Source organism: Malus domestica, chromosome 16 (genome assembly GCF_042453785.1).
Source record: "Malus domestica chromosome 16, GDT2T_hap1".
NCBI classification, from domain to species: domain Eukaryota; kingdom Viridiplantae; phylum Streptophyta; class Magnoliopsida; order Rosales; family Rosaceae; genus Malus; species Malus domestica.
The window spans coordinates 14,193,182-14,201,033 of NC_091676.1; positions in this window are offsets into that span (position 1 = coordinate 14,193,182).

A 7,852-nucleotide genomic window follows, 5' to 3' on the forward strand; every position below is an offset into this window, starting at 1 on the left:
CTTGAATATTGGAATTTTCACTCATGGAGTTTTCTAAATTTCTAGCCATTGTATTTCTCTTTTTCATTTTATCAAAGAATCTTTGCAAATAAAAAATTATAATAATAAGAACGTACGAAAAATACAAGTGGACTAGAAAATAGAGAAAAACCTTTTTATGCGAGAGTCTTCTACGAGTGTGAATTTCAACTCTCAATGAAAGCACCAATTTGTGGATGCAAATTTCCGCCTTTTTCTTCTTGGACAAAATTGCACCTACAAAACAATTAACACCTTAGGCCAAAGCCAAGAGCCTCACGCGCCCACAATGAATTAGGGGGGGCTTTGGCTGAAGAACCTCTGATGCCAAAGTTAGAATTTAGAGAGAAAAGTATTTGGAGAGTTTTTGGAAGTTTTGTAAGAGTGTGGACTTAGCTTTTTAGAAGAAATAGGGTCCTATATATAGGGAATGAGGTGGTCGGCCCTTAGGATTTTGAAAATGGTGAATAATTTGGTGATTGATTTGGTGATTAATGGATTAATTAGGAATTAATCCATTAATTAGCCTAATTAATCTAATTTGTATGGAGGGTTTTGAAGGTTATGGAATGAGGATGGATGAGACAAATTTGAACTTGTTACCTATTTTGGGTACTCCTGATTTGGTTGATGGATGATTCTTCACTGCTCGCGTGTAGGAGACTCGGTATGCCTCGAGGGTAAATTTGTCATCTTCACCCGAAAATCCACGTGTCGCCTTATGATTACTTTTGGCTCCACAGTAACCATACCATGTATGACGAACGGATGTGATTGAAGGATCTACATGATCTTCACAAAAAGGATCCAGCGAGGATCCTACAGGCAGTTTGAGAATGCATGTAAATCGACTTCAAGTTCAATTTGCTAACCCTACTAAGAGAGTTTTTTTAATGTGTCGGAAACACGTATCGTTACATCAAGTATTATAAATTATAATACAAGTTGTTGAATATTTGAAGAAAAAAAAATGTCAACCACTTGCATTGATAACACTTAAGGTACCAAGCCGTGTTACTGACACATTGAAATTTTTTTCCTATAAATAGATTTTAAGTTAAAGTTTCATATAAGTTTTAATACTAATACATTTTAAACATGTTTTTTTTTTCTTGGTAAAAACCCATTTTAAACATGTTAATGAGTTTGTATCACTGACACAATGATCCTATGATATTTTGCTCTAATTGTAAGTGGGAGGTTTCAACTTCGACTTTCATAATAACGAGTTAGATAACTAATTACTCATCCAAAAATTGCCCCCTCCACTCCCCAATATTATTGCATCACAAAACAAACAAAAAAATGATCGGACAATTAAAGATTGGGAATGTCACTAGCATTGTGAGTACAACCAACAAGATAGGCATTTTTAACCTACATTAGGAATAGTTATATCCCACAAATTTGTCACAAAAAGGGATATTTCTTTAATACTACATAACATTTAATGATATCAGAAATAAATGATTGAGATTGAAAATAATTTTTAACTAATTGTGAAAATAAAATCTAATAACTAAATCACCTGTAACAAAGCCGCAACAAAAACTGAACTAAAAGATCTTTCAAGATGTGGAGCATCCATACAGAATGCAATCAATCACTAACTTCATGATACGAAAATACAATAGCGTATACACACCTATCTCATTAAGGCAAGCTCACGAGGGTACACAGTTGGGATCGGGAATAACTTGCCATCCTCCAGCTTCTGCTAGGTCGTTTTGTGTGGTTGGAATTGCAATTTGTTACGTTGAATACAAGCCAGCGAAATTCATCTTTACCAGAGAGGTTGATGATATTCGGAGGTCCACGTACGGCTGAAGCTAGAAGAGCAGAGTGTTGTGATTGATTTATGGACTCCTTTTTTTTTTTTTCTGTTAACAGTTAGATTAAATCAATTTTAAAAAAAAACCGATAAGTTTTGAGAAAAAATAAGAATGCGAAAAATATTTGTTTTAATTTAATTTTTCTAGTTTCTGCTATGGATTTTTCTTCCGTTGAGACTTTGAATAGGAACAATTTTGCAAAGTAGAAGCCGGACATAGAATTTGCTCTTGGAATCAGGGATCTTGACTTAGCACTAAGGGAAGATGAACCTGTAAGAGTATGAGTATGATTCTTACAAGTCTTGGATAATTGATATTATAAAGAAGTCTAAATCATGTTGACAAGAGTTAATCCAATCATATTGGTATATTGAAGACTCTTGTGTTTGCTCGTTTATAGGAGTCATACTGATATAAGGAATGCAATCTTGTATTCCTTGTAGGATTGTAATAGGGCAATCTATGTTTAGTATAAAAGCATAAGCCACTACTCTCACAAAACATGCGCTCAATATTGAACTAAGACCTATTGTTAGTTTGAGTACTTTTGGTTTTGCAAGAGAGGAGAATGTGCACTGTTTGAAGTCTGATTTGGCTTCTTCTTCTACTGCTTTTTTACGGGTTAGTTTGTCATTATGTTTATCGAATTGTGATTTTAATACTTGTATAAATTTGTGGTTCATGAGCTTAACCTCTTAACTTGTATTTTTGATAAGTTTAGTCTTACAGAACCTCCTAAGCTGACGGGGGGTAGCTCTAATGAACAAACAGCAAAATATGATAAATGGGAAATGTCTAATCGCTTGTCTATGTTGACTATGAAGAGAGTCATGTCTTACATTGTTCCGGGAGGAATTCCTAGTTGTGACAATGCAAAAAAGTTCTTAAATACTGTAGAACAAAACGTCAGAGAGTCGAATAAGGCTGAAACCGGAAACCTATTGTCACGCCTCAATCTCTCCAGAGTCGACATGATGATGTCCTCTACGTCCTTGTGTCACGTGTCGATCCTAGACATATGTCAGGATCGAGACATGACAATTTTTGATGGTGTCAATGCTAAGGTATTGGGTGCCTATACCTTTACCTTAGAGTAAGGAAGTCTTGGGTAGGTCATGGGTAGCTAGACCTTTAAGTAAGCAGTGTGGGTTTGTTCCGAGTCTTACTTATTCTCTTACACTGAATTATTTCATTCTTCAGTCGTATGATGATGACAACACATGGTTCTTCCCATTCAATTCGTATCCTGGATGCATGTCGGGATCGAGATGTGACACCTATTAAGTTGTTTAATGACTATGAGGTATGATGGCAATGGCATTGTTCGTGAGCACATCTTGATGATGTTAGATATGGCCTATAAGTTGAAATATTTGGATATTTCGATACCGGATTCATGTTTAATTCATATTGCTCTTAACTCTATTTCTCCACGGTTTGGACAACTTAAGACTGCTTATAAAGTTATAATGCGCAAAAACAAAGGTGTACAAAAAAAAAATTCTAAGCACCAAACAGTAAATTAAGTACCGAAAGTCTGTCACTTGTGTCTTGAACTATATAAATCACATATTGATGAGGAAACTATTTTCTTGACATAAGTGCTGTTAAAAATCCATATTCTATTGGATATATACCAAACAAACACTGAAGAAACTGAACCTCTTGCTTACGTAGAAAGAGAAAGTCAAATGGACATGGCCAACCACTTTTCACTAAAACATGTTCCTACCTATACTAAACTCTTATTAATACATAGCCACCAAATAATCAAATAATCATGGTTATGATGAAATATTTATTTGGGTAAATTACATAAAATTACCTCAACTATTAGGTCATTAACAGTTTTATACCTCGTCGTTAAAAAGTTTCAATGTCATATCTTATTTTCGAATTTGTTGCAATATCATACATTCCGTCAGTTGTCTGTCAATTCCTCTGTTAAATACTGACGTGGCATGAGACGGGGCCCACTTTCTATTAAAAATATTAATACAATATTACAATATATATATATATATATATATGAAACCCATATCCCATCACCCCCACCCCCGAAACCCCATCCCCTTCATCATCTTCATCTTCCCGTCCAACCCCCCCCCCCAAAAAAAACCTTCCTTCCAAACCCAGAACCCCACCCCCACCTCCCCCACTGATAACTCATATATTTTATGCATTTATACCATTCATATCTAGTCTCTTTGTGATGTTTTTGAGTTAAATTGGTTGCATTTTACCTTATTTTGTGTTAGTGTGCAGTTACATGTATTTTAGGATCAATTTGAAGGCAAAAGAAGTGAAAACATGCCATATTTGGGGTTGACCCTTAGTCAAACATGGAAAGAAGTTTAGTGGCCTGTTTTGAAGCCCAAATAAAGAATCCAAGACGAATCTGGCTTGTTAGAAGACCAGGAAAAGAATTGGAATATCTAGCCTGATTTGGATGAGCCAAATAAGGAAAAACGTTCAAAACTTTGGCTTTATGATTGGGATCACCTTGCAATCAGCTACAGCCCCCATTAGCATATACTAGGGTTTCATATCACTTTTACACAAGGCCCTTGGGGGTCGCCCAAAAGCTCTCTCTTCTCTTTCTTTGACCTTTCTTCTAGAAACAAAACCCTAATTCCCTTCGCCATCTGTTGCCATTGAAGAAACCATGCAGCCGCGTTGTTCTTGAAGAAGTTCAACATCAGAATTGCTTCAAGGAGGTTTCTTCTATGAACTTTAGTTTCACTCATGTTGTTCTTGATATTTATATATTTTGTAATCATGTTATGTAATTAAGTTCATAGCTGAGGATTTCGATGTAGCCTTGCAAACCTACTATATGTTATTAAGTTAAAGTATTTAAACTACCAATATGTGTTCTTGTTTCATTCACTGATTTTATAGTATAATTTGTTTGTTAATCTTAATGTTTGATCACCATTAGGGCTGCTTATGAATTATTTGATCAAGGTTATAGTACACTTCATGCTTAATCTTGGCGGACATGTGAATGAATGAAGAAACTGCTATTCATACATCTTGCCATGTGATTTCTTTGGTTCTTTGAAGTTTTCTTGTTCTTAATGGATTCTTACTTGCTAATCTAAGTTGAACATCACAACTAGGTTGCATATTAGGAGTACTTGATCACAACCACACATCAAATGGATGATCATAAATAAGTAAAAAAACCCTAGTTGCAGATTGGAGGGTTGAACTCGTTTTGACTTAATTTTCATGGAATTGACATGTAATGGTGAAATTAGTATCCCTAGTTCCGTTCCCATCGTTTCTGAATCAATCTATCATTCATCTTTATCTTGTTTTGCATTTCAAGTTACTTTAACTTTCAAAACAAAAATCTAAATTCAGTTTTCATTTTCATTGCTTAGTTAGGATTCTCATAAAGATAGTAATTTGTAGAGGTCTAATCAGTCCCTGTGGTTCAACACCCTTACTTGTGCCATTATACTATCCTTATATTTGCACTTGAAAATTTTGGTGCCGTTGCCAAGGACTAATTTTAGTCCCATATTATTGCTTGCTTGATAAACCCTATCTGTTTTTCTTTTCTTAGTTTAGATTTTTCATTTACATTTTAGGTTGTTTGATTTCAGGTGGTATAGAGAGATGTACGGCGAATGTCCGTTATGTGCTAAAACTGGCCATCATCTTCAATTCTGCCCAAGGAGAGATGAGTTTTCTACATTTGTCCGAGAGCACTTACACCGCATGTGTTTCTCTAACCAAGAGCCACTGCAACCATTGTCAAACACATATAGCCCTGCTTGGAGGAACTTTGATCATGGCTCTTGGAACAACATAGAAGCTCCAAATCAAGCATTTGCACCTCCATCCCAGCGGGAATCCTTTGACACTACTTTGGAGGACACTTTGAAGCTATTTGCTCAAAGCACTTCACAATTTCAACAATCAATGAGTAGCATGATTCAAGAACACTCCAATGCACTTACCAAGTTGGAAATTCAGTTGGGGCAGATTGTCCAAGTATTAAATGAACATCAATCTGGTGGTGATGATTAAGAAGAGGAGGATGATGAACAACCAAAGGAAGCTTGTTGTGCATATTTTCATGAGGTTCATGAGCTTTACGAAGATGAAGGGCCTTTCATTCCTCCCAAGCCATATATTCCACCAATTCCTTTTCTAGGGAGATTTGTCAAACAAAAGCATGATGAGCCACCCATAGATGTGCTTGAAGAAATTGTGCCAAACATAGTGTTTAAAGCTCTTCCTCAATCTTCTAATTTAATTGAATGTTTTTCAAAATCTGTGTCGGATTCTCCATGTTGTTTTACATCTTTTCATGTGCCATATTTGGAGTCTTTGGAAGATGATTTGTTACCATTTCAAGATGAAAAAGAATTGAAGTTCGATAAAGAGACCTTGCTGCCATCTAAAAAAAAGAAAGAGGATATGGTCTTGCATTTTATTCACAAGGAGAGACAAAAACACCATCACAATCAAGTCCTTGTGGAAATTCAACGCACCATATTCAAAGTCCCTCAAAAGAAACCACTTTTTCCAACCAAGGTTCAGAGGTACCGTGACTTTCTGCCACCCTAAGCATTCAGTTATCATGATAACATGTCTCGCCTAGACATTAAATAAAGCACTTGCTAGGAGGCAACCTAGTTGGGTTTGTGTTCTTTCCTTTTATTCGTGTCTTTTAGTTTTATTTTATCTCCATTCTACACACTCTGCCTATTTGCATTGCATGCATTCCATTCATTTTTAAGCATTAAGGATAATGCTTAGTTTAGTTTTGGGGGTGTGGGATTGAAAATTTTCATTTATTTTTAGTTTTGGTTAAGTTTGCTTTTGCTTACTAATGTGAATGTATATGAGGGCTATGTTTACAAACAAAACTACAGTGTTGTCATGAAAAAGTTTCGTATCTTATTTTCTTTTACAAAGTTGTTACTCTTGGAATTATGATGGTTAAAGTATCATGCTCAAATTCTGGAAGAAGAATAGTGGAGACTAACCTAGTGAGTTATTTTGAGCCTATTTGCTTCTTTGAGAGGGTTTAAAGTGTTGCTATTCCTATCTTTTTCTTTCAGACTCACTTCAAATGATTTCATTATTTCTCTTTGATTGAATGCTAAGAATAATCCTATGTTGCAGATACCATGTGTTTATTATCACCTATGAATGAACTCATTGAGACGATGTTATTAGGCTATGCATGTTTTAACCATTAAAGGGCCTAGTTTTCATCCCTTTGTGTGCTCCATTCACCCTTGTTGCAGCCAAACACTTTCAGCCTAGTTCTTTCATCACCCACACCAAACTCTACTCATCTTAGCCCATTACAGTCATACCTTATAGTTTGGGGAATACTAAAGTGATGAAGACATAGATAGATTGAGCTCTAGATCAAGAACGTGGCGTGTACCGAGGTAACATGTGCTGGAATTGCAAATAAAAATAATATAAGCTACATAAAAAAAAATCAAAGAAGATGCATGCATGGGTCCTAGATGCCAAGAACAAATAACAAAGACCAATTCAAGTGAAGAGCCTGCATATTTCATAACAACAACACTCTGGTATGTTCCAAGTTCTAGTATTTTCTATCCTTTCTTTCATAGCCTATACCCTAAGCCTTGCATTACAACCTTATGAAAGACCTAGCTGATCTTTGGGGACGTATTCATAGGTGCTGGTAAGTACGTGTGCTATCCATATTCTTAGTATTTGATTCATTTCATGAGATCTGTTCAGAAATTGTGCTTTTATTTTGTATTTCATATGTGAGAATTTTGATTCCCTTTACATGATTTCACTCACATATGTTTGTGGAGAGACTACACCTTAGGATCTGAGTGAAAATTTGAGTGATATTTGTGAGGAATAGAGTTGAGGCGAATTCTATCTTTAGCATTTGAGTATGGTGTCTTTAAAGTCGTGAATCATGGAGTAATATTTTTACACTTTACACATGATACGATTCTTTGAAGTGGCAGACTTTTGGTTTGGAT